Genomic DNA, 26,641 nt, shown 5'->3' with positions numbered 1-26,641 from the left:
TCTCATTTTACACTTGTGGCACCCAAATATGAGATTTATTGTCCAAATAAAGTTTTTGTAGTGTAAGAGTATAAACCGTTAAGAATTTAAAGTAATATTTTGTCTAGGTCTTTGTTCCTCTCTTATTTGGCTCTTGATTAATCTCCTCTATCCCCTGCCCCTCCCTCCCCCAGCATAAGCACTTAAATTTTCAAGTATTAAAAAGCCAGAACCTGCAAGGATGTGTCTGATCTCCTACAAATGAGGACAAGATTCTGTTGTGCGCCATCCCTCTCACACAGTAATTCTGTTTGAAATATTGCTCATATGCTTGGCTTTCCACATCTAATTTTTTGAATATGATGTGAATTTCTGTTTGGGTTTTGTTTGTTTGTTTTTAATTGAACTAAAAGCTCTGTTCTGGTGTTTAACTGTTCTTTCTATCTTTCTTGATTTTTCAGAGTCAAATTTAGATAGTCCATTTTTATATTCTGTAAATGTGCAAAGTATAATTTTACAGTTTCCAGTTGGGAAGTATGCTATTAATCATAAATGCACTTTGATCAAAGGTAAGCATTTCAGTGTTGTTTAAATATTAATATAAATAGTATTCTTCTCCTCTCTGAAGTGGAGGACTGCTGCCAGTGCTGTTCAGAAGATAAGCCTGGCATCAGGTGTCCTGTTGGACTTCGTAACACCTGAAGTGCTCCTCAGTCTTTCACATTTCTTTGTTAATAAAACTGATTTTATTTCATGCATTAGTGTTGCAGAAAGATGAGATAACTCTGCTTTCCTCTTCTTGTAAAGGAAAGATGTGCATATTACCTCTCTTGACTTTCTCTTTTCAGTATCTAAGCGTTCAAAATATACATGTACATTGAAAGCTTTTTAAAGAACTGAACCACTGTTTTACCTTGTGTGAACCACAGTTCTACAAGACAAGCTTTTGAAAAGCTCTGATTAAAGACAAAAGTATGCATTTCCTCCAGACTGTCAAGCTGCTAAACCCAAGAGAAGGAATGTGGTCTTACTTGCACAGGGGTGGCAGAACATCAATACTGAATAATTTGAAGCATGTCTCTTCAATTATTCTTTTTTGGTATGCTATCTTAGCCCTTTAGGTTATAGCCTTTGTTTTATTTATATTAAAAATGGGTAAGAATGAAGCCCTTCTGACTTTTAAAGGTGTTAAAATGGAAAATAGTCAGAGATAATCGGATGGCAATCTGAGTTGGCATATATAGGGCATAGCTGTTCTAGAAGCTTATTTTAAACAAATCCAGTAAAGTTGAGTTCACTGCACTGTGGTAAAGTGCCCCTGAGTAGTGAAGAAGCTTTTATTCTGAAGCTAAGAGCTTACTAAAAGAAAATCAATGTCTCGTGGACCTTCACTTGTTCATGTGTGCCAGTGCCCTTCTATCTCACATGGTCTTTCTCAGGAGCTAGATAAAGAAAGGAGACTCTTAAATCTTATCCACTCTAGCAGATTTAAGCCATTTTCAAAACCTGTTTAATTTAACACAGTTTTAAATCCACAGCCTTATTAAGTTAACAAGCCTTCAGCCTTGCCACCAAGTTCTGTAATCCTCTTAAGTCTTGGGACTAAGCAGGGCAGGGATAGTCAATAAGCAGATGAATAGATAATCTTGCAGAAGACAGATCTTGAAGTTGAGAAACGCTGATCTGAATTTCCATTCACTGTATGCGCTACCACTATTACTTACAACTTGAGGAAGAAGTTGAAATTACTATCACTTTGTTTGGGGGGAGGAAGAGTGAATAAAGGAATTTTTAAAAAATACATTAATTCCTGGTTTGCAACCCAATAAAATTAGGTTAAATTTTAAATATAGAATAAGGTAGACAAAAATAACAGTTTTGTTTCCTTGCTATTGTGCATGTGCAGATTAAAATCTTCTCATGGTTGTTTCACAAGCTATTTTTGCAAATCTTTCAGGCAATCAGGGGTCCAGAATTTAAGGACCACAAAGAACATTATGCTGATAATGGTGCCTTGGCCACCACTGCAATCTGCATATTGCTTCTGTTCAGTTTTGACTCTTCTAACACTACTGAGCTAAAGCTGTGTCTGTTTTCTGGGCATAACTCCTGAGGTAGTGGAGTTGGAGGAATTTAAAAAAAGGCCATATGTAGTAGAAGAATTCAGCCTAACAGGAGGATTTCTGCCAGACATGTTCACACAGCTCCAGAGTAGGAACAGAGGAAGTGGCTCATAGAATCATTAATGTTGGAAGATCATCAAGTCCATGTTTTGACTGAGTATCACTATGACCACTAAGCCATATCATGAAGTGCCACATCTGCTTGTTTTTTGAACACTTCCAGGAATGGTGATTCTACCAATTCCCTGGAGAGCTTGTTCCAATGTAGAATTCAAAGCAGGTCCAGGAGTTGGAGAGGTGGCAGAAGAGCTGAACACACATCTAGCCCTGAGGCATGAAAGCAATCACTTATCTCATTGAGGGTGGGAGAAGGCTTCTGGGAGAAGATGGCTGAAAAGCAGAGAAATTTCAGTACTGATGGATGATAAAGACCAAAATGGTCAAGTAATAAGGGAGGAAGAGGGACAGTGGTTCTGAAGGAAAGCCAGCTGTGGTAGGAGGCTTGGAACATAGCAGTAGACCAATTAGATAAAATACTTGAGAGGAAAAGGAATCGAGCAAATGACTCTTGGCTCACTGGAATTGAATTAGAGACTTGGTGAGGGGGAAGTGCTGCAGGAGCAAGCTGAAGAGGTAGCTTGATGTTTGAGGAAGGTTTTGGAGAGCACCAAAATAGAAAAGTTGCTATGGAGGTGTTGGCTAGACAAGAGGTGAGAAAGAAATGTAAATGTGTTGACTCACATGCCATCTTGTTTCCTTCAGTATGTGTGTGTATTTGAATACTGTGTATTTTATTTTTCATTGTTTATTTTGTAATAGTGTGTCTGGTATTAGGTGACGTTTAGACCAGTACAGTTACAACATGGTCAAAGAACTTCCATTCAGAGCTTTGAAGATTACTTCTGCCATATCTCTCAAGCACTTTGAGAGTCTTCACAGAATTCTGGAAATGTCTGTTTTACTACTAATAATGTTTTCTCATTATTCTTATAGAACCAATAAAGCTGCAAGTTCTGTATTTCATTAAATGAACTCAAAAAGAATATATGAAGAGGGGGGCTAGTGTCCTAGGAAGTGTTGGGAAATTGAAGAAGATTCTCAAAGAAGGAAGAAAAAATAAACATAATCTGTGACTGTTTTAATTTGATGGCATTTTCTTTCATCTTACTTCATATTTCCTAAGTCTTTTGTCTATTCCTTCAGTTAGTAATAACTGAAAATAAGGATTTAAGCATCATGCTAGCATTACAGAGTATGGTCACAATCTATTCTTTTGAATGCAGTCGTGATGTTAAGAAGAATGGATTTTATGGTACATGTTCTCCAAGAAAAACAATGGAATATTTTCAGTATGTTTTCAATCTCTTGGAGCAGCTCACCTTTCTGTAATACTTTTAAAAGAACTATCTTTCCAGATCTATGGTTTCAAAATATATTGGTTTCTGTAAGGGAGGTTTTGTTTACTTTAACTCATAAGGGAATTGGATTTTCAGTGCAGAACTAGTGGGCTGTTTCTGGAAATGGGTTCCCAAGGTAGTTTAAAATTTCAATAAATGTTTATCTTCTTGTACTGAAACCTCTGGACCCAGAAAGAAACATTAGGGTCAAGGAAAACTAATTTCTGACTTCAGCTCCTGTTGTGGGTTTATGCTCTTTTCTCAGGAAATCATACTTTTTCGTATATTCAATTCAGAATTGTGTTGCTTGCAACAGGGAACTGATGTTGTTTATGCTTTCCTATTTGTTTTTTATCACCCTACCATTTAATGGAACAGCATGAAATACATTAAAATTTATTTTAAATGGCGTAGAAGAGAAACCGATTATCCCTCTGCAGTCCATACACAGGTGGTGTGGGCTTTTCCATTTAAAAATAAAATATTAAGTACTATGTCTTAAACAGTTAAATAAGGAATATTCATAATTGCATGTGTAGTGTTTGATAGGGAGACTTTTTTTTTGGAAGTATAATACTTGTTTCAAATTTTCTGAGTTTGCACTAAAAAAATCCAAGGAAACTGAGGGTATGAGTTAAACCAGCTCATGTGTCAGGAAGTGTTTCTTCTTTTTTTTCCCTGCAGCAATCAGAATTTTACGTAAAAAGTGCCATTTTTAAAATATTCTCTGAGTAAAACTTTATGTAATGTGGCATCCTTATTCCTTTTAGAGCTTTTGAAATGTCTGCAGTTAGGCTCTATCACACAGTTCCTTATTTTTTGATGTTGTTGGGAGTTACATGAGTTACTGAGATAGATTGGTGGATGAAGTTTGTGCCTATTTTCTTGGGGTTTGTAGGCTGTGGTTGCCTGGGTGGGTGTATATTTTTGTCTGTAATGTACTGCTCAGTTTGCAGTAAGAGCTTATATTAGAAATGGTTAAAAAAGAAATAAAATTATTTTAGAGACAGTTTTGTACTTGCAGTCATGGAAGATATGGACTTCCAATATTCAGAGGTACAGTCCCTGGAAGAAACCTCTGAATGAATGAAATTTTTCTTCTTCTTACAAGGGATTTCAGTGCTGCTTCACTTAGATACAGTCAGATTGGAGCCCAGTTGCACGCAGGAGGTTTGAAGTTCAAGGTAATATATCTGAATCAAACCACACACTAATTTGGTCATTGTAGTCAGGCATGTCTTACAGCTTGAAAAACCTTTCAGTCCAGTATGCAGTAACCACAGCATAGTCTCACCTGTTGTAAATGGAAAACAAAGTATTCCAGTATTCTACATTCTATGTTTCAAGCCAACCTTCAAGTTGTTGCTTTCAGGAATTAGTAAGTTTGGATTGTGTAAGATACCTTGTGATGTCGGAGACCTCCTCCTTGTGCTTAAACAGGTAACTTAACCCTCAGATCTGGACACTGGCTGCAATTTCATTTAGGAAATCATTGTGCTCTCTCTTCTAACTACTGCTATTTGCACTGTAAGGTTAGCACCCTGCATCTTCCTGGGAACAGCATCTTATTCTTGGGAAGTCAAGTACCTCTGGTGCTCAAAGCTGGAACATAAGTAAAAATTGTTAAGATTTCATATAAACCAAAATCAAGTTACGCACTAGTTCTCTAGACTTGAATGCCTAAATATGTTTAAAACCTGAGATTCATATTCTTTCTGCATGTTTCATGTTTGGGGAAGAGGTAGAGGCAATGAAATTTTTGTGAGAGTGTGGCTTTTTTAACTTAAGGAAAACCCTTTGCTTTTGCAAAAGAAGACCAAACTTGGCACCACATTGTTGGGGCTTTGTCATTACTACAGAGCTCTGGTTTTGGGTGTGGATTCCAATCATTAAAATTTTGTCTGAACATACCATTAGATGCCAAGCTGTGCTTTGTTTTTGGAGAAGGTAGTTGATTTTTATAGGATAAATGGATTTGAATATCTTAGTAGTGGTACTTGGTGTATGAAATAGCATTTGATTTGTTCTGTGTTGTGAAACAAGAATAGTTTTTTTCAGATTTCTTTCGTCTGTTCAGCATATAAAATTTAATGGATGAAATCTGTCCAAAGTGGTCTTTCGTAAACACTCACTGTGTTTATATTTTTCAGGATCTTGTAACTATAGAAATAAAATTGCAGTTTTGAACTTTGCTATTAAAATATACATTGGAAAATATTCTGTTGGAATACAGAGGAGTGTTAATGGCTTCCATAAAAACAGATCTGGTAAAAATCAGTAAGTGCAGTAGATATCCTTCATTAGAGGGACACTGGTCTTAGTGTTCCTTAGGCAGCTGAAACGATAAAGCTGCTGCTTAAGCAGAATAAGTCTGGAACAGGGAAGACTACTCTATGAAGACTGATAAAACTGACCATAAATAGCAGAGCTAGGTCACTTGTGCATGCCTGAAGAGAAATGGAATTTTTGAGAGAGTGTTAACAAGAAGGAAGAAATGCATCAGAGCTTTGCATGAACCATCAAGGCAATAGATGACACTCTAGGGAGCACAGTAATTTCTGATAGCACCAACAAATTGCAAAGGATGTGGTTTCTTGATCATACTAGTTTTGGATAAAATCATGATTTTATGAATATTCTTGGTAAATATGATTTTGAATTTCATTTTGTCTTTCTAATGAAGTTGAGTCAGCAAGGACCTAGGAGTGTTGGCTAGCTGTTTAGATTGAGGGCTAACAGATATTTTGTACTTTATCTCTGATTTTTGTTTTTCTTTGCATGCAATGTTTTCAAAAAACATTGAAAAAAATTGTGATGGATATAGAAGTCCCATGTTTTCTCTGTTTTGTCATTTTGTCAGTATGCCTTAAATCTGCATTAGGTGAATCACTTTAATTAAGGTAAGTCAGCCTTTGGTTCAGTATTTAATGTGCTGTGAAGATTGGTACCAGTGATTGTAGTGGCTTAATTATGTAGACTTTTGACCCCCTTTCTAAAGGGGAACAACTGAAGTTGTTCCGCTCTGTGAAAATAAAATATTCACTGGAAAAAGGATTAAAACCCAACTGTTCACATCCCAGGCGAGTGCTGGGGTCATTGAGCCAGAGAATTGTTTTGTCATCACTTTGAGTGCTCCAGTAGAGGTTAGGGGAAATCCATGCCAAGACGTCTGTGGTTTGGTGGTTAGAGCTCATGCCGTGCTGGATCATGTATTGCAGGTATGAATGATGCTTTTTATGGAAATAGAACCTTTTTTCTTTTTTTTCCCTAATCTCCTTGGTTGTATCCACAGTGAATAATTTGATGAGATAAAATAATTCCATTTGCATATTTTGTCTAGAAAGCACTTAATTAACCATGGCTCTAAGTGTGGTTTTCCTCACTTTTTGACTATCAGATGGGGAACATAACATTTGTTGTTTGTGTTGGCTTAGCTGTGATATTTCTCTTCTCATTTTCCTCATGTAAAGATGAGATTAATTTAGGAGAAAATTGTTTGTTTCTGACTTCTGTTTTTATGAGAAAATAGTACCTCTTGGGATAAGCTTTCAGATGTTGGAGCATTATTGTTTTGAAAGAAACTAATATTTGGCAAATTGTAAATAAAGGGGTTGCTTTACAAGTTAAATTGCTTTTAAAATGGTAGCATTAGAAGCATACATAACTTTGAATATTATATTTCAGGTATGCTGTATCTCTGTGATCCTGTGGGGATTATATGACTGCTATTGAATTTGAAGGAAAAAATAACAAAATCAGTAATTTTAGTTTACTGTTATTCCCTTAATACTAGTACCAAATACTAATATCAAAGTACATTGAGATATATGTGGACTTCAGTTTTTCATATGACCTTGCACACTATCTAGCCTTTTTCCTATTCAAGTAGGTTCTTTCTAAGTGGTAGAAGAAGAAAAAAAAAAAGATTTAATTTTGTGTGCTTTATGTTACTGCTCAAAGTGTTTGAAAGCTTAGTAGTAAATCTGTATTTGAGAAGAATTGCTGAGCAGTGTAAAATTACTTTTTTCTTTTTTGAAAAAGTAAAATAGAACCTCAGTCTTCTACCTCCAAGGAGAGAGAACACCTGAGGCTCTACAAAGGTAGTATTTTTGAGAAGTACAAGTACATACTCATCATTGCTCTAGATGAGTAATAACTGTTCTATTTGATGCATGCAGATGAGGGAATAAAAGGGCCTGTAATGGGCCATATAAAATGTTGGCAGTAGAAAGCTGAACTACTGCTGTCTAGAAACCATCCCTTTGTTCCCTTTGCACATTCTCCATTTACTCTGTGCAATACTTCAAATAAAATGGAAAACTAGGGTTTTCGTGGGTGTATTTTACTGCTTGCCTTCTACTTTTTAATTTATCACTTGATTATTTTTTATTTATGTGAATTACTTTTATGTATTGCTTGAGTTTATGTAATCTCTTGAAATCAGGGTGCATCAGTGATGATTGTCTTAATGTAGCTATAATGATTTTTAAACTCATGGCTTTGTTGCAATTTCTGTTGGTGTGAACCATTTAATATAATTTTGAGTTTGGAAATGCAGTCATCCAGCAGAGTGTGCACAGAAAGGACTGCTGGACTGGCTTGGCACTCTGTGGTCTAATCTACTCAGGGATAATTAGTACAAGCATTAGAGATAGTTCCAGCCAGGCAGCATTAACACGAAGTTTCTAAGAAACCTCTTGCGTCTAGTTTTGTTTCATTAGTATTGGCAGTGCTGGGAGCAGAGGAGAGTGCTGCCAAGGTTATTACCATTGTATGGCCCAGCCTGGTCTTGGCTGGAGGGGGGACCCAAAACAGTGGAGTCTAGCTTACATCACTACTCTGCTTTGGATGTTGCTTAGTCCAAGGCCAACAAAATTAGGAGAAATTCTTATTCCAAGTGACATTGTGCTGGAAGCTTCTCTGAAGTGAATCATTCTTGAATAGACAAGACTGTTAAATGCTAAGCATATCCACCAGCATTTTCCTGCGTGTGCTTTCAGTGTTAGGATTTTCCAGTTTGTAGCGATAACATTGCAATGAAATGTGCCACCAAGGCACATCAGAGCTGCAGTCACTGTCAAAACCTAAATTTAGCCTCCAGCATTTTAACAGTAAAAATAAGCTGTTCATCTATCTCTTAAGCTAATATGTTGCTGCGATGAGAAAGATCTGTTAATAAGCAGTAGCCTTTGTGAGTGTAGACTTAATCATAGTAGATTTAATGATAAGGTTTATTAATGGAATCCTTGCCTCACACTTGCTCTTGTTGAAATTCAATGTGCTTTCCATGACAATTACTTGTGAGAGATCTTAATTTAAATGCTAGTTTCTGAAACTAATTTTAGGCTTATTTTTTTGCAGCAGGAAGTGTATGTATCCCGTAACATTCTTCTGCAGAAACCTGTTTTTACCATTGGTGGGGCAACGTCAAATTTTTTCTCTCTGACCCAAGTGTGTTTATTCTAACTGCCTTTTGCTAGACTGGCAAAGACTTGACTGTTAAGATGCTAGATACTGCAGCTTTGATCACATATATGAACTGTGATTTTGATTTCCCAATGACTGATATTCCACAGGGATCCACTGCAGATAGCCCATAGGTACCTCTGAAAAATAGTATGTGTCTGAAATGCTGCCTCTTCACAGCTGAGTGAAACTAATCCTGAACTGCAGAAGACTAGTTCACTGACATTCACAGTATGAAATCCTCTCTAGAGTGAAATGGTTACTTTGAGGATTCCTTCAAAAGTTGTTTTTTCTTCAAAAACAAAAAGCTCCCTTTAAAATAGGACAGTGAATTAAAATAACAACAGCAAAAACCCTGACCCAGTATTTCAGTGTCTTGAGTACTTCCCAAAATACACAGGCCTTTTATTCTCAGTATGTGGGGCTGTAGGCTCTTCAGCTCTTGTTTGTGGGAAGTGGGCACTATCCACCCAGGTACAGGCTGAAGAGATCTAAGTCACCTCTACTCTCGTGCAGGCCATGCCAGGAAAAGAAACATAGTTATTTGAGTCAATTGCAAAAGGTCAGTAGAAAATGAAGAAAGGAGTAAAACAACTACCAGGGCTACTATGCATCTCAGATTCAAGAAGATCAGCTACATTTTGTATTATTTTACAACAGATGCCTCCAGATCAGCATGAAGGATGGTCTTTTCTCCTTAATTTCTCAAAGGTGAAATTGCTTTGGATGCTCAATATGGTGAGCATTTTAGGTGCCACTGGTGGCAGCATGCTAAAATTATGCTATAATAGCATTGGAATAGATGTGAAGTAAGTTAAAAGTGAATTTTTCATTGGGCACAAAAGTGCTTAGCCATAGCTAAAGATCATCTGTAGACTGAGTTGTAATTGTAGGTTAAATATTTCCAAAATTCCTTGTATGTTAAGAAGGTTTTGACTCAAGGTAAGAAAATATTTTTTTTAATTTTGAAAATTTTGAGCTTTTTATTGTTCTTGCTTCTTAGAAAGCATCTCAGTGACCTTAGAGGGCACAATTTTAAGAAAGCAAATTTTCAATTGATGACTGTTAGTGCTTAGATGAACCTGGATTTCTCAGATGAAGATCAGAGATCAGTCTATTTCATTAACTCAAAGAGAAGGTGGAAGGGAAAGCTGTCAGTGTGCTGGCTATGTGAACAAGTCAGTGCCATGTGGCACTTTGAGTTTCCATACCATCTTATTTTTTTTAAGACAATTTATGTTTGCTTTCAGTATTGTGTTTGTATTCCAAAAGAATTTGTAGTTTCAATTCTCAAAATTTATTTAGGATTATTTTACTATAAACCTTTTAAAACTCAATACTGGATGGTATCAAATAATGTGAGATTAAATATTCATTGACAGATGTGGAGGAGAAATCTTTCATTTATGAAAACCTGATGTTTTCATAAATGAAAGATAAACCAGACAAGGAGAGCTTCGGATTCCAGGCTACTTTAGAAATTGCTTCTTTTAGTAATATTTCCCACTCACAGATTATTTTGGAAATTACTGGGACACAAGCAGTGAGCTATCCTATAGTTCCTGCCCCTAAATTATTTTTGAGTGCAGCAGTGATTGATGAGGCAAATTGCTGCCTTCACCTTGAATGGACTGGTCTTATTTGTAAATAAATACATACATGAAGAAGGCTGTAAAATAGGTTTAATTATAGACTTCAGTGGTATAAATAAGGAAAGAGCCACTGGATCCTTCAGGAGTTCATGTCTTTGTTACATATCAATATGTAATTTAAATGTGGCTCTTAAAAGTTTATAACGTCAGTAGTAGTTGGAAAGTATTAAGTACTAATTTCTGTTGTGGCAAAATTAGTATTTCTTGTTTTCTGTAGGTATATAAGTGAAGCTACTGAAAATTAGTTTCAGTGTGCACATTCTGTAAACAACTATGGAAATGGAAAAAAAGTTATTATCAAATAAGAATTTTTTGGTTTCTTAACAGTCATTCACTTGGTGGATAAACTTATGGCAAATTATATTTCTTTATAAAAGAGGTGATCCAAGCATGTACAAGTTTTTGTGGAGAAGAGTGACAACAGATAATCTTTTAATAGTTTCTCCATTTTTAATTAGTGTTTTTTTTCTTGCCATTGAAGTCTAAGTTCTTAGTGTAATGATTATTATGATACAAAAGTACTTTCTGAAATTCAGTGTATTCAGTGAATTGGATTACCATTTAGATCCTGTTTCCAGCAGACGGAGTTGAGGCCTGTAATTCTCAACAAGTACATTTGAGTGGATCAAGGAGAGTTGATTGAATCTGATTCACAAGACTGTCTTCTGTAGTCATGATGCATTTTACACACCACTCATTTGTTTTTGCCTTCTCTGCTCAAGTTTCTTACCTGAGTAGCTTATCCTACTGTCCACTGCAAGAAGTGTAGCAAGCTGTGAAAATAACATGTTTTCAGAGGAAGGATGACACTCGTTTCCTTTTGAACAAATTACAGGTTGTACTGGTAAGTTGTTTTCACTTCAGCCTGTAGGTGAAGATGGAGGCACAGCAACACCATCAGTATACTGCTATATTTAGTAACCATTGTATTCATACATTCATAAATATTGATCAGTGTATTATGTGTTCAGCCAGTGTTACATATGCAAGGAACCTCTGATGAATTCATGCTTTTTAAAAGAAAGCAAAATAAGCAGACTACAATGGGTAAAAGAATAAACTCCAGCTGAAATTGCTGAAAGAGATGGGCTTGTATCAGTGTTCTAGACCAAATCTAGAAATATTTTTTCAGTTCAGGTTCCTGTGGTCAAGGTTGCTCCCCAGCCCAGCCATATGAAAATATTACAGTATGTGAATTTTAAGAATTTCTATATTGTAAGAGAGAGTATTCTTGGTAAGCTGTGGAATTTTTCTAACTTTTTGTAGGCTTGGGTGGAGTTGGACATAATGGAAAAGAAGGAAGGACAGGAAGTACTCAGAAAACCCCTGAAATTTACAGGATGAATTCAGAAACTTCATGTTTTGCCCTCGGTAATAAAGTGCGTTAATGAAAGCTGTCTTTTAGTTATGACTGTAAGCTCCAGCTCTTAAGCTGAATAGTTCCAGCTCTTAAGCTGAATATATGACATTGGGCAGATCACTTTTTGTGCTGAATCATGATCTTTGATAGATTTATCTGCAACAATTCCAACTGTTATCACTCCTGTCTTCTGCTGAAGGTTACTGGTAAAGTCACCTTAGGCTAATGGGCAGGTTATGAACTGTGCCTGCTGATGAGCTAGCACGTGGGGTTTTTTCCTCTTGTCCTTGCCAAATGGACTTTCAGCAGGAAAGTGGAGTAGAAAATAGAAGCAATAACATTTTAGATGCTGTAGTAATATCTTCCAGAGAGCTGGAATTAGTCTTTAGTGAAATTAATATAATAGTATTTTTTCCATTAAAAAAAAAATTGTCATCTGCTTATTTACTTGGTACCTAAGATTGAGGGGAGTCAGAAATCATCTTGTGCTTCATTTAGATATTGGAATGAGGAAACATCCATCTATCCTAAAGTAGAAATAATGCAGTTCTCTAGCTTGTGCAACTAGATAAGTCAGTTGTTGTAATTTACAGAAAGCTTGCCAAAGCAAATTATTTTTAATATATTAAATACATTAAATATTATTTATTTAATGCTAAACTTTTAGCAGAAAATTACTATACTTGAAACAAGGATCAAATGTAGTACTGTTTTACACAAGCAGGTATTTATTTTTTTATGATCAGAGGCTGAAAGACCTTTCCTATAAAGACAAGCTGAGAGGATTGTAGTTGTTCAGTCTGAAGAAGAGATGGCTCCAGGGAGACCTTAGAGCAACCCTCCAGTACCTGAAAGGAGCCTACAAGAGAGCTGTAGAGGGGCTTCTACAAGGATGTGGAGTGATAGGACATGGGGGAGTAGCTTCAGAGTGGAAGAAGGTCAGTTTACATTAGATATTAGGAAGAAATTCTCTACTGTGAGGGTGGTGAGACAGTGGAATTGGTTGCCCAGAAAAGCTGTAGGTGACCCAGCCCTGGAAGTGTTCAGGGACAGCTTGGGATGGGGCTGTGAGCAATCTGGTCTACTGAAAGATGTCCCTGCCCTTGGCAAAAGGGTTGTAGGTAAATGATATTGAAGGTTTCCTCTAACCCAAAGCATTCTGTGATTCTATGGTTTCTTATGGAAATTACTGATTACTGATGTCAGTAGTGGATACGCATGGCTATGAGTTAGCTAGTAGCAGCAAACAGAGCTGGGTTTTGGACATGATATATCTAACTGTATTTTGAGGCCTAATTTGATTTTCAAAAAATAATTTTTTAAAGTAATGAGTGATTCAGGTCTGTTCTCTAATGTATTTTTTTCTTTCCAGAAACCCTGCATATCTCTTTTTTTTTAATGAAATGAGCATGTGTAATTTGTGCACTTCCAAAACATTTGGTTTCTAACACATTTAGATCTTCTTTGTGGGTATGATAAGAAATCTCAAACATGGAAGTACTGCATAGTTATGGTGTTTGCACTAGAATATTGTGTGGTATTTTTAAAATTATCTATGTTGCTCTTGAACTCTGTAATACAAGAAATTAAGGTTGCTTACTCATAAATGAGTATTTTAAGATTGTATCTACACACTTGTTGAAATGGAAGTCATTGTACTGATGAAATAGAATGAATAGAAATTTCCCAATGGCAAACAGAATATTAAAAGAACATAGACAAATCTTGACAAAATTGGTTACAAATTCCCCGTAGATTACAGCAATATAAATCAGATATTTTTTTAGAATAGACTAGTTTACCTGTATGGCGTGCAGTGTTTGTGATATTTTTCTTTTAAATTAATGTTTAAGTATTTCTATTATGCATTCAGTAAACAAAAAATGGTCTTTTCCTTATTCTAGCTGTGTGTATACATCTTTAGTAATACACAGTTGAGTATTCACTTTAGAAAGCTGTAATTAAACTAGCATAGAGTCTTGTCTTTAGCCTTTTTCATGTGCAGTCCTTAATTATTTGCATTATACAATCTTATAATGCAGTTTTTAAAACCTTAGATACATGTGTGTTTCAGTTTACTGTGCTGAGATGGATAAAAGCTTAGAAGTACATACTAAATCACTACAGAGCATCCTGTGAGTGAAGTACAGTAACTATAGTTTCAGCATTAGGTTTTCTATGTTCTAATGCATATTAGAATAAAATCAAACTTCTGTTTAAATTCTTCATGTTTTTTAAAATTTTGTTGTATGAATTTCACTTTATAATGAATGCTTCCTAAGAATTGTGGTATTTTATAGCTTTCTTCTGTCTGGTTTGCTACCAAGTACACAAGTAGGACTTTTTTCTCTTTAGCATGGTGCTTCTTTTGAAGTCTAGCTATCCTTGAATTGATTGTTAATAAGCATGATATCCCCACAGAGCTTAATGCTTTACTTTGGGCTAATTAGTGAAATCTGGAGGTTAAGTGTAGAAAGTCTTATCCTGTGGAATAGAAAGAGTTGAATTAACCAATTGTGTACATTAGCATCGTCATTTGAAAAATTCTGTAGTATGATGCTTGCTAAAATTCAGTTTGTATGCATCATTTCAGAGTGTGATATTAAACATCCTGTCAAATTTTGTTTAAGTGATCAGAGAAATACTACTAATAGTCCCAACTGTTAAAATTCAGAGGTTTTGCACTCCTTGTTTGAAATCTGTTAGCATCTCATGCTGTTATGAATTACTATAGTTATCTAAAATAGGAATAGTATAACATGTTTTGGGTTGCTTTAGGCAATTTCTGATCCAGCAAATGTAAACCATGAACTGTGGCATCCAGTATTTTTGTCCAAAACTGAGGATTTTTTAAAAATTGATTTGCTACTTGAAATAAAGCCCCATAATAACCAAAGTGCATAACTTTTTCAATGGCTGCTACATTTGACTGCATTTTTAAGGTAAATATCACATTTAAATTAAGAAATTTAAATATTTAGAGGGCTTTTTTGTAAAACCTATTCTTATTGGTATCAAAAGATGGGAAAAGTGTATGATCTATCATGTATGCATGATATTATAATATTGGCCTTTAAAAGCAGACCTGTTTTGTACCATTTGGGGACATGTAGTGAGAAGGTCTAAAATACATTGACTTTTTCAATTATTTTTTCAAGTTTCAATTTGTTAGCTATTGTAAAATCTTGTGCCACAGTAAATTTAATTTTTACTTCTCTCTGTTGTTTTACTTTAAAAAAAGTGCCTATTTTAGTAAAAGAGTAAAGCAAACTGAAGTTGATTTTTATTGTTTTCCAGTTCTTCTTAATTAGATATTCTTGTGGTTTTAGCTTACATTTGTCATCTGGTGTTAGCCAGAAACCTTTCTTTATATGTAGTTAGAATAGATGGTACATTTTAATGAGAAAACTGTATAAATTGTCTATAGCTAATGCAGTTGAAAAATTGAGTGGTGTTTAAATTACACTAAATATGATTGGAATTGCTGTTTGTCTGATAGATGGTGTATAACATACCTCACATGCTGTGTTGTGCAGAGATGAATTTATAATTATTTTTTTAAGCACTAAGGCCTGTCATATCTAATGCTAAATGATCACATATGAACATAAAATTTAGGACTGTAATTGTAGAATGTAAAATGATTTTTTCCCCTTTTAATCTGAAATGAAACCATGCTTTAAATAGAGCGACTCACATTATTATGTTCCAGCATTGAAATGCTGAACAGTTTTCCAGAAAGAAAACTCATGGCAGAGCAGGTTTGTGTGCTGCCAGCAGCTGGGCTCTGGAGAAGACACTCACTGTTAGGCTGTTGACTGCTTCTCCTCTGAAGTGGCTGGAGATTTTCACTGTTGCATCTGAAAGATTAAAGCTGCTCTTAATGCTGAGTTTTGGTGAGTACGTGGGAGGCTATTTGAATTTTTTCTCTGAAGACAGTAGTTCAAATGCTCCTGCAGGAATGGGAATTGGTCCCCTTTTAACTCACGCTGTTATTTGTTGCCTCTGATTGAAGAGTAAGACGGTAAATATTGCTCATCCCAGCAGGCAGCTGGAAGGCAGACAAGAGCATCTCTGCCAAACTGCCAAGGATTTCAGCCTGAGGAATGAGGAGCCAGTTGGCAAAGTGGTAAATGATTTGGGCTGATCTTTGCACTTATTTGTTTGCAAAAGCTGAGATGTTCTGAATTGAAGGATGGATTGCAGGAGAGTCCATTTTAAATCCTGATGTTAGGCAGGAACTGCCTCCTGTGTGAAACTGGTTACTGGCATGGTGACTGGCAGCTGGGTTATTAAGTGGGATTGAAAAAATCAGTAAAGAAAAAAATATAAAAAATGAAATACCATATACAACATATCAGCTATCCTTTTATAGGAGAGAGCTCTGGTTTTCCACAGTTGGATGTGATGTGAAGTAACTGTGTGATTTGACACGATGTTGCAATGTTTCCAGCAGCAGTTTTCATTGCGTGAGGCTGTGAGCTCTGGGAGGCATAGAACTATAAATAAAAGGAAAACTGAAAACAAAGACTTCATTTTTCTTGCTAGTGTGTAGCACCAGCATGGGGAGAAATAATCTGGTAAATTAAAAGAAAGGAGAAGATATTTTTATTTCCTGCCAGGTTGCTGGTTCACAGTAGATAGTTGTAATTTTGAATCATTTTATTGTCGCCCCAACCATATCCTCTAGAAACCATTTTTGTTTTGGCAATGGTTTAAATTGTGCCTATCTCATTGGGTTAACAAAATTGTCATGTGTTGTTTATAATGTTCTGTATCGTTTTTGTAACAGTAAATTTTTGTAAATGTTGCCTTGTAATGCTTGGTTTTTAGAAGAATTATTCAAGCTGCTTATTTTAAGCTTTATATTCCCTCTTTATGTATTTCTGAAAGTTTGGTTTGATTGCCAAAGTATATTTCAATATGTAGGAGTTCTAAAGTAGTTCAAAATTTTGCACTTTTGCAGCTGCGACTTTCCTGTAATCTTTGGATACTTGTGTGCTTTATTACCAGTATTTTTACTACTCCTGGGCAAAGAACTGTGGTCAAGGAAAATGCTATTAGTCTGTATTCCTGACTGTGAAAATGATGTTTTTGTATAGTTGTTGGGGAGGTCGAGTAATTTCTGCTTTTGGCTCTTAAGTTTTTTTGACTCTTAAGAAATTTTTCTTTTCAGGTACTTTTTCAAAGAAATTTTCAATGAAACATACTCTACCTCTGTATGTGTGAGGAGTGGTTATTAAAAGAAGTTCAGTCTCTTCTGATATTCAGCTGTGCAGGTGTGTTACAAAAGCAGGAGGTCTGCCTTTGTTGCTCTGTGTCTGTGTATCAGAAGAAGCAATGGCAACAGTGAGAATGTGTTGTGAAAACTGTTAGTGTAGATAAGGATTATGCCTCTCCTAAACAAATTCAGGTTTTCTGAGGAAAGGTGTGAGTATATGAAGATCACATAAAGACTGGTTTGAGATGGGTGGGGGTGCAACCTCTTTTCCCTTACAAATGCATGATGAAATGTTCATGAAGATATGGGAGCAATGAGAGACAATAGATAATGAGGAAAAATAGAAATATCCTTAAATTTTGTATTTAATGTGGTAATTAATTATGTCTACACTAACTACTTTTAGTAAATTTATGGGTTAAAACTCAGATTACATTGAAGTACAACATGAATATTTGTCTCTGGATATTGTCCCAAGTACTAATGATTTCCTTTTCAATTTTTTTCCCCCTTCGATTGAAACAGTGTATATGTTCTCTTTTAAGACCAGAACAAAAGTGGCAGGAAAAAGTAAGGCAATAATGAGTTGCAAAGTGTTACAAAAGGATGAATGACATTCCTAAGGGAAACAAAGTAGGAGGGCAGGGCAAAGGTCATTTAAACGCTGGACAGTAGCAGCTATTGTCTGCTGGGAAAAATGAGGGCCAACAGAAAAGCATATTTTTTCTCAAGAGCCTGTATTCCCTGCAACAAATATTCAGAGAAAACAAACCAAAATCTAACCTTCAGCATTCTCCAAAGTGCTCCCTTCTAAGACTCCAAGCCTTCAATGCATCTGCAAAATAAAAAGCTATTCCCAAGGAAATTATATTTTGACTGCATATGTTTGTTTATCTAATGCATTCAACTGCATGTTTTGAGGCATCATAAGGAAAAATTGTCATATGTTTTAATATTCCCTTTTTTTTTTCCTTTTTTCATTGTCCAAAGCATGCTTCATATTAAAATAACACAGTAGGTCATTATTACAGAAAGCTGCTGTTCTGCTTTAATGTCAAGCAGCTAATGAACAAACTTGTGCCAAAATATGAATGGGTACTAGTACTCATTCACCCAGAAGAGAATATTCTGCCTGGCTTCTGATAACACTGGCTAACTAAACTGTAACTTTACATTGCTGATTGGTTTTGGGAAACAGAAGAATAAGAGATTAATTTTTTTTGTTGTTACGGGTGTGATAACATGCACAAAATCTGCTGGAGTAGGGATGCTGACTACCAATCTAATGAGCATTTCCTAAGAGGAGTCTGTGTGCATTGCCAGAAGTGTGTTTGTGAGCATTTTAAAATCATCACTTGTGATTTTAAAAAGCATTTTGCGAGCTATAATAACATAGTCATTAACGGTGCATTAAATAATTTGGAAGTACTGATTGCTTTTTCTTGGATTTCCTGACATAGTTCATGAGGTTTTTTGGAGTAACTGGAGTCCCACTGCACATCTGGAGACAGCTGATTTCTAATTCATAGATCCTTTGAAATGCTAATACAAAAATGGTATATAGAAAATAGGTAGGCTGATGGACATTATCTTTTCCATTTCCATTTGCCTGCCTCACATACTGTAATCTAAACTATGAGTCAGGCTTCGAAATGCTCTGTCAGAATGAGAAAGTATTGAGCACAATGAATTTAAATGGTGCATTTAATAGTTTGGAGGGGTTTTTTTTCTAATGTTAACTGCAGTAGTTTTCTGGAGTTTGTTGATTATTCAACACTGGAAAGTACATTTGCAGAACATAGTTTTTCAAAACATTTGCTTTCAAGTAGGATGTGGAGGATGACAGGAGAGATGTGCACATTCACTTTTTGTATGGATTATTCTTTTTGACAACTAGGAAGGCTCCACAGTTGAAGGCTTTAAGTCTTAGTGCTTCAACTTTAAAGTTTAGTTTGTGCCTGAGTTTTTACCATTGAAAGTCCAATGATGTGTGTATGTCCGGCCATGGTGTTTGAATCAAGACTCAGTTACCCACATGAGGAAGTGCAGCTCAGTCCATCTTGAGGAAGGAGCGAGTGAGACTGTCTGGGAAGGGGCAGCTAGAAAATAATCCTCAAATGTTTTCCATTCAGTAAAATTTACATATTGCAGCTGGTTTCTCTGGGGCCAGATGTATTTATATGAGATTATCTCTAGCTAACTAAAAATAAAAGTTTAAAGACAGAACAGATGTTGTAGGTCTTAAAGCAAGGGACATTCGATATGTGCCCATGGGATAGAAATGATGTTTTGTTCTAAAAATTTGTGTTTGAGTTGCTTAATTCCTTGTAAGCCTTCTTTTCTCCATCTCCAAGGTATTTAAGTGGTAATTTAGCTGATCCACTCAGGTAGGCAGGGCCAGAAAAGCACTGTGAACCAGAAATGCAAGGAAGGAGCTGGGTTTTTTTTTCCTGCAAAAGCCAATACTTCCATCTCTTTCCATTGTAAAAGAAGATTGAGTTTAATAGCTCACATTTGACAACTGCAGTGCAAAGCTTGATATGGCAGTGCTACTTTTTGTGATCCCATCAGTATACTGTCTCAAGCATTCTTGATAAATTTGCTCTCCTCATCTGTTTTTGCTTGTGAGTGTTTGGAAAGGAAGTGTTTCTCCCGTTTACATACAGATAGAGCATCATTTGGTCTCTTGGCTAGCTGAGTACTTCAGGTGTTCTGAACCACTAATCTGAATCAGTGGTTGCATGATGTCTTTCTTTTCCCCAGATTTCTTAGATGTTTCAATATTAAATCATAACATGCTATCCATTTGTAAGTCTACAGGAGTTTCCTATATGGAAAAGTCCATTTTTTTTGTGTGTTTTACCATGTTGATGCTTGCCATCACTGGTACCTCTTGTATGAAACTGAAGTATAAAATTGAATGTTCTGTATTTCGGAAAGCAAAGCTAGACAGAAAAGAGCAAAGCAAGTCTCTGCTAGAGGGAATGAGGATTTTGGGTTGTTAACTTTTTGTCTCTGCAAAATGGAAGTTACACCACTCTGTCATCTCATTGAAGCAATTTTGAATATTTATGAATAACTTAATTTTGTTTAATTTAATTAAAACCTTAGTAAGGGAAACTGAAAATTGAGTATGCTGAGTTAGTCAAATGAGTAAGACATGGAGATTTATGATCACTCATTAATGATAAGAAAACAATGTCATACAGTCTCCTCTCAAGAAAGTTAAAACAATGATCGTATAAAATGATCAGTGGTCATAATAAAGACCGTGTTATGATAGGGGGATTATGTGAAATTGTATTATGTGTGAATTATGTTGTAAATTTACTAACTTGGAGGCCTTGAGTATGTAATGTTACTGGCTTCTAATCTAAGTTCTGTTTGAAAGGGAGAGGCAGTAGAACTACCTTGTGTCTAAATGTAAGTTGGTTCCTGTAATGAGGTACTGGAACCAGCTTTTCGGTATTGCTGGAGGGGTTGCTTTGTTGTTCAACTAAAATGCTTTTCTTCTTCAGATCCCAGAATGATACCAATAGGTAAAATACAATCCCTGTGTTATGTGCATTTCCTCTGTCTTAAGAGAGTGGACTTTTTTTTTAGTTATTAGTTTTTCCCTGTTGCCTGAACAGATGAAGTTAAGCATGATATCTTACAGATTTCTGTTGGGTTTTTTATCCCTTTGGTAAAAAGGGAATGTGTGTGTGCGTCGGGGAAGATACTGAGATGATCTGTGGGATGACACTTGTTGAGCCAGTTACTTGGCTGTCAGAAATTGGGGTTCTTATCAGTCCAGTTAATGCAAATTATTAAACCTTTGCATGATTTTTCAGTCTGAAACCAAGAAAAAATGCTAACACTTACTGAAGCTAGTCAGAGAAGTTTTCTTTAGATTCAAATCCTAATTTTTTGTTGAAACGTGTCTTAGCAATACACTTTCTCTTAAATATAAACACAGTGTATTAACTCTGTGGAGGGATCTCCTAACTTGTCCAGGGCATGCCTTTCCTATTGTCACTCTCTCATTTTTCCTACAGCCTTTTCCATCCTTCATTACTTCAAGTTCTGGATTAAGTTCCTTAGTTTGTAAATATTTTAATAAAATAAATCCAAATGCTTTTTGGCATAAAGGTTTCTCTGTTCATAGTGCAGTTTTCTATGGCTCTGTGGCATCACTTCAGCTTTGGATGAAACACAACAAAACTGAGCTTTTGATGCTTCTGGAAGGGACTAGTTGAGCAGATTGTTATCTATTACTTTGTCAGAGCAATCGCTGAGCTCTGAGGAGATGGATTGCTGCTCGCTTGGTCTGGCATGGGGTTCTGCTATGGAAGCCTCTTCTGGTCTCAGATTGTTCAAAGCCTTTCCCCATTCCACTTTGCTTGATCTGCCTGTGTACCTGGAAACAGTCAAAGTTCCAAGGGATTTAAATAAACAATATTTGTATGTAATAATAAATGCAAAGCAGTAGGGAACAGCAAATATGTGGAGTGTTATTGATGCAGAACTATTGTCTTTGCTGGAATAAACTAATTGCTGGATATAATATAAAAAAGAAAGAAAAAAGGCAAAAAACAAAACAAAAAACTACACCCAAATGAAAAACATCACTTTATTTGTTTGGTAGATGTTTAAAAAAATAAAAAAAGGAAGTTAATTCACATCTTTAAAAGATAAAGGGCTAAATTAACAGCTTTAGAAGTTTAATAGGGCTTTGTATAGTTTTGGTTTTTTTTTATAATACTGCATTTTTTGAACCCTTTATCAGAATGGGGTATAAAGACAAGTTGTTCTTTCTCAAAGACTGGAAGTGAGCAGGTTTAAGTTTATGGAGAGTAGAAGATAAAATTGAAGAGAGGAGAAGCATAAAACTCTTAACCTGTAAACTATTTACCTATTCCAGGGGTGACCATTTGTAGGAAAGATGTGAAGGGGAGAGCAAGTTTGGCAAGTCCTTGCAGTCACAGTGATAGTACTTAAATAGAGTTCGAGATAGATATAATTTTTTATCTACTAAGCACCAAACAACCATACAAAAAGAATCTTGTTGCTTAAAATGATTTGTGGAGGTCTAAAACTCTTGGAAAAGTGCAGATTTCTTCAACTTCTAATGTTAAAAGGTGAAATTTCATTGCCCTGTTACTATGTTCCGATTTTCAAGCCAATTTTTTATATTATAACCTCGGTGTATGCATAACTTTATAAAAAACCCAACAAAAGCCCCCAAGGCAAAGTGTCTCTATAGAGGTAGATCCATGTCATGTTTTATATGATACAGTCCAAATATATTCAAATTTGTTCTGACTAATTTTTCTTTTGACTTTATATTTTACTGATATAATCTCAGAGGACTAAAGCTGAGAAACTATATTAGTATTCTATATATTAGCATAATTTAACTTTTAAATTTTAATTTAATAATATACAGTAAAAAAGGCTTAATATTTCAACTTTGAGTTCTTACTTACTGGGCTGACTTGGGTATCAAAATCTCATCTAAGGAGAAAAAAAGCTAACTTCTAGGAGACCTTTTAGTTGAACCTTTGTTAATGCAGTATCATTACAATGACCTTTTGAGAGTGATATAATGGGAGAATAATATCTCTATGGTTACATGAAACAAGTAGTTTGGGACATTCTGTGTTCCAAAACACCAGCTTCATTTCTGGAAAAATCTGAAATTTGTCTCATGGATGAACGAATAGATTATCATCTCTTTGAAGAGAAACTAGACTGGGATCCTTTGCCTTCCTGGTTTTGATGTGAGATCTTTCTCTAGAGGGGCATTTTGAGTGCAGGAAACAGTCCATTCTTGTAGAAGACTTTAAGTTTGTCATGTAGATAAGATTTGAAGTACTGTATTTCTGTGTTTGTTCTTGAATTTCATTGGTGTGATAAGACACGATGTTTCAGAAACCATTACAGCCTGTCTGTTTTTTTTAGGATGCCAGCCTGCTTCACTGACTGTGAAGCCACACTGATGTAATTGAAGGTAACAGTTCAGAAGAAGCAGTAAATTATTTCAGGTGAATGACTGACGAATTTGAAGCCTTTAGCTACAGCTTGTGAATACAAACCAAGCTAAAGTCAAAATGATGTCATTTGTACCCAAAGCTGTTAAGGTGAGCTTTTACTTGCGAGTGTGTGGGTAGTCCTGGTCCTTACTAAGAGCCAGCTAAATAGTGAGTTGCTCCTAGTTTTTCTGATCTGCAAGTGTTGAGTGGTCACCCTGTAACATGTTTCACAAACTAAAACTTGCTTTATTGAGGATAGGATAGGATAGGATAGGATAATATGTGATTTTCTCTTTTGTAAGGAAGTGGAGCAGTCGCTGCTCAAGGAGCTGCAGGGTAGCTGCAGTCTGGATTTTGGTGGCTGTTTTACACAGCTGGGTCTGCCTGTTGCTGTCCTCTCAGCTCTGAGCTTTTTCATTAAAAGTCTAGGTTTGTGGCTCCCTGTCAAGGCAGATAATTTTATTTAACAAAGAGAATGTAAGATACTGGATATTTGTCAGTAAATGAAGTGATTGGTCTGTGTGGGCTGATCTGGAAGCACAGGCAGAGAACTTTCTTGCCTAGAAAGACCAGGTGAATCCCATTAACTCAGTTTGTGTGTTGCTGAAGCTGTGGTTATACTGTAATTGTTAGTTTGGTACCCTGCCTGTATGTTTGCTTTCTAGCAATTTTCCCTTTACTGGGTGATAGGTCTTTGTTCAACATGTTGAATATTAGCTAGTGATAAACTGCAGCAGTCAAATCACTGAACCCAAGCAAAGGAAAAAACTGATCCTGTTCCTTTGTTCCTTTGGCTGGGGAAGAGTAGAAGACCACCGACCTTATTTCTCCAATTTGTGCAGATGTAACTCTTGGAAGGCATTTCAGCTTTCAGTCTCCTTTTTAAGGAGGTTGCTGACTTTCATTAGATTAAGATTTAGGCCTCTACCAATACTGGAGTGACCTGTGATGCCTCTTCATGTCCTCTGTGTTAACTGACCCCATTGCATCTGGGGTTTACCAGTGTCCCTTACCACTCCTATGTCCCCTAGCAACCATCTGGAACAGGGCTGCTTGGAGCTAGTGTTAGATTATCCATGTGCTCACTGAGCAGCCAGCAGGCACAGAGAACCAGGCAGAGGATGGCACTAATGTGGCACTCTGCCTTGTTTTGTTCCTGCTTGTTTTAATGCAGCTTGATAGAGAGAGGAGTGGAGCTGGCCAAGACCACAGGGATTCCTATTCAAATGTAACCAAGCTAAAAATTGCCTTTGGCTCCATAAGAGACATGGAACATTTCATACAAATCAGGGTTTTTTTCTGTAAAGTCATATTGGATCTTGGAATTTTCATCCACATTATTAAGGTTTATATTCTAGCTCATGTTTAGAGCAGATGTTAACAATAACTGTTGCCATTGAGAACAAGATTCCAAAGTTTGTGAGGCTTTTTTATTGTTGTCTTTAATATTTTAAAAGAGAATCAATTACATGCTTTTAAAATACATCCTGATTCGTAATGCTGACAATGCTGATTTCTAAAATGCCGTTCTTTTGGATATGTTTTTATGCTAAAATCCTCTGTACAGTATTCAAAGACTCGTGTTGAATTAAACAGAGAATATTTGAGTTTGGATAATTTTAGGGACAATTTTAGAGATATAAGTGAAGGAAATTTAGGAAACCAAGCTGTGCTACATTTACAAATCTGGAGAAGCTTTTACTTGTAACTAGTTAGCGGTGTATTTGCAAGGGCAATTTAATACAGTGCTTTGTTTACTTGCACAAAACAATGTAAGTACATTCCAGAAATGTCTTTTTTTTTTGGTTGGTTGGTTTTGGATTTGATTTTTTTTTTGTTTGTTTGTTTTTTTAAGGAAGGGAGAGGAGAGGCCATGTCTGAAATTTCATAACATCTATGTGATTTATTTGGAGCACCCAGCAGTCAAACCTTGTGTTACCAAACTCTTGAGCAGTATAGCTCTGCAAAAACAAATAGGAAGATGTATTAAGCGCTCCCAGCTGAAAGTTTGAAAACAGCAAAAACAGTGTGTAGCAAGGAGCACAGGAGATACTCTTATGCCATTTTTATGAAGAGCTAATTATTTACTGTTTATCTGGAAGTTTAAACTAAATGTAAGCTGCTAATGTAGACTTAAAAACTGAAAGGAAATTAAATTTGAACACCTGAATAATGAGATAATGTGTTTTGTTTCCTTTGGGCGATGTAATAAATTTGCAATGTATTTTGCCTGATGTGTGGATGATAAATGAGGTTTGCAGAAGTGTGTGCATGTACACAGCAGAATACTTGGGAGCACCATGGTGTCACAGCAATTTTTTCTGAAGGGTAGAATTTTGTTTGGACTGCAGGATGATCACGTTCATGTCTAACCAAAATGGAGACATTTTACAAGAAAGTACCTTGATATGTGCCAGAAGACACTTTTCTTGATGTTCCCCAAAAATGTAAATAAAAAATGAAGACATACTTAAGACACCATTTTGGGTATTTTTTCTATGTATTTTTTTCTTATGTATTCTTATTTTTTTAACACTGCCAGGAATCTATGATAGATAATCAACATTATATTAAATATGTTTCCTCTGGTTTTTGTATTTTAACTGATATTTTGGAAAAAGACCAGTAGTAGCCTTGCTTTTGCATCTTAATGTATGTTTAAATAGAGAATCTGTGGCTTCTTTTTTGTATTTAGATCTCCTCCTCAGTCTGCAAAGTTTACAGGTTGAATCTAGGGTACTGAAAAGTGGAAAGTCTTACAGTTTTAGTAAATAAGGACTCCTGTTACAATTATCACAGAAAGTTATTCCCTTGGCCTTTCCTTCTTAACTTATATAAAGACTATTAAGGGATCCAGAGAAGACTTCAGACAAGCTTACTGATAGGGAAGATTTGAGTTGCCTGTAGGAGACAAAACTTTGAAAGGTTGTTTTTCTGGTTTCTTCTTGCACTTCAAGTCTCATAAATAATGTTAAAGACTACTCAGTCATTGTTTCCAGCAACTCAAAACACTCAGGATGATAGAGGGAGACCTTACAAACTCGGGTTTAAAGAGAAGAAAATGTCAAGATTGGAGGTAACCTTATTTTAATTTCCACATTTTGAAACCTTATTTCTTCTAGAGCTAAAAGAGTTTTGAATGTATTTGTGAATATATCAGGGTAAATGTTTAAGTAATTGTAAAGCCTAGAGTTTTGAAATAAATACTAAAATCAATATCAGAATCAGAAGACTTGTCACAGAAACTGTAATTATATGACTGATTTATGAAAGCACATGAAAATTGGATGCCATTTCTGTGTTAATACTGCACAGCCGCAGAACTTCTGTTCATGTGACTTGATTCCTCTTTGATGTTGAGATCTTATTTTGTGTGGTGCAGAGGCATTAGTGGTATCATTAATGTAACCATTCTGATTTGGCAAACCC

General features: G+C 35.8%; 1 protein-coding gene and 1 long non-coding RNA gene across 3 annotated transcripts in view; both read left to right on the top strand.

The window, feature by feature from the left end:
• SH3RF1 (SH3 domain containing ring finger 1) overlaps positions 1 to 26,641 on the top strand; it is an 83,581-nt gene that overhangs the window by 9,575 nt on the left and 47,365 nt on the right. The gene's annotated exons all lie outside the window — the stretch shown is intronic.
• Positions 22,631 to 25,393, top strand: LOC132326410 (uncharacterized). The gene is made up of 2 exons (XR_009486227.1): positions 22,631 to 23,320; positions 25,068 to 25,393. It is a non-coding gene; the product is annotated as an uncharacterized LOC132326410 (long non-coding RNA).

This window comes from Haemorhous mexicanus, chromosome 4, assembly GCF_027477595.1.
Source record: "Haemorhous mexicanus isolate bHaeMex1 chromosome 4, bHaeMex1.pri, whole genome shotgun sequence".
Taxonomy (NCBI): Eukaryota; Metazoa; Chordata; class Aves; order Passeriformes; family Fringillidae; genus Haemorhous; species Haemorhous mexicanus.
The sequence above is the reverse complement of the archived record's forward strand: the minus strand, read 5'-3'. Positions and strand labels throughout refer to the sequence as shown.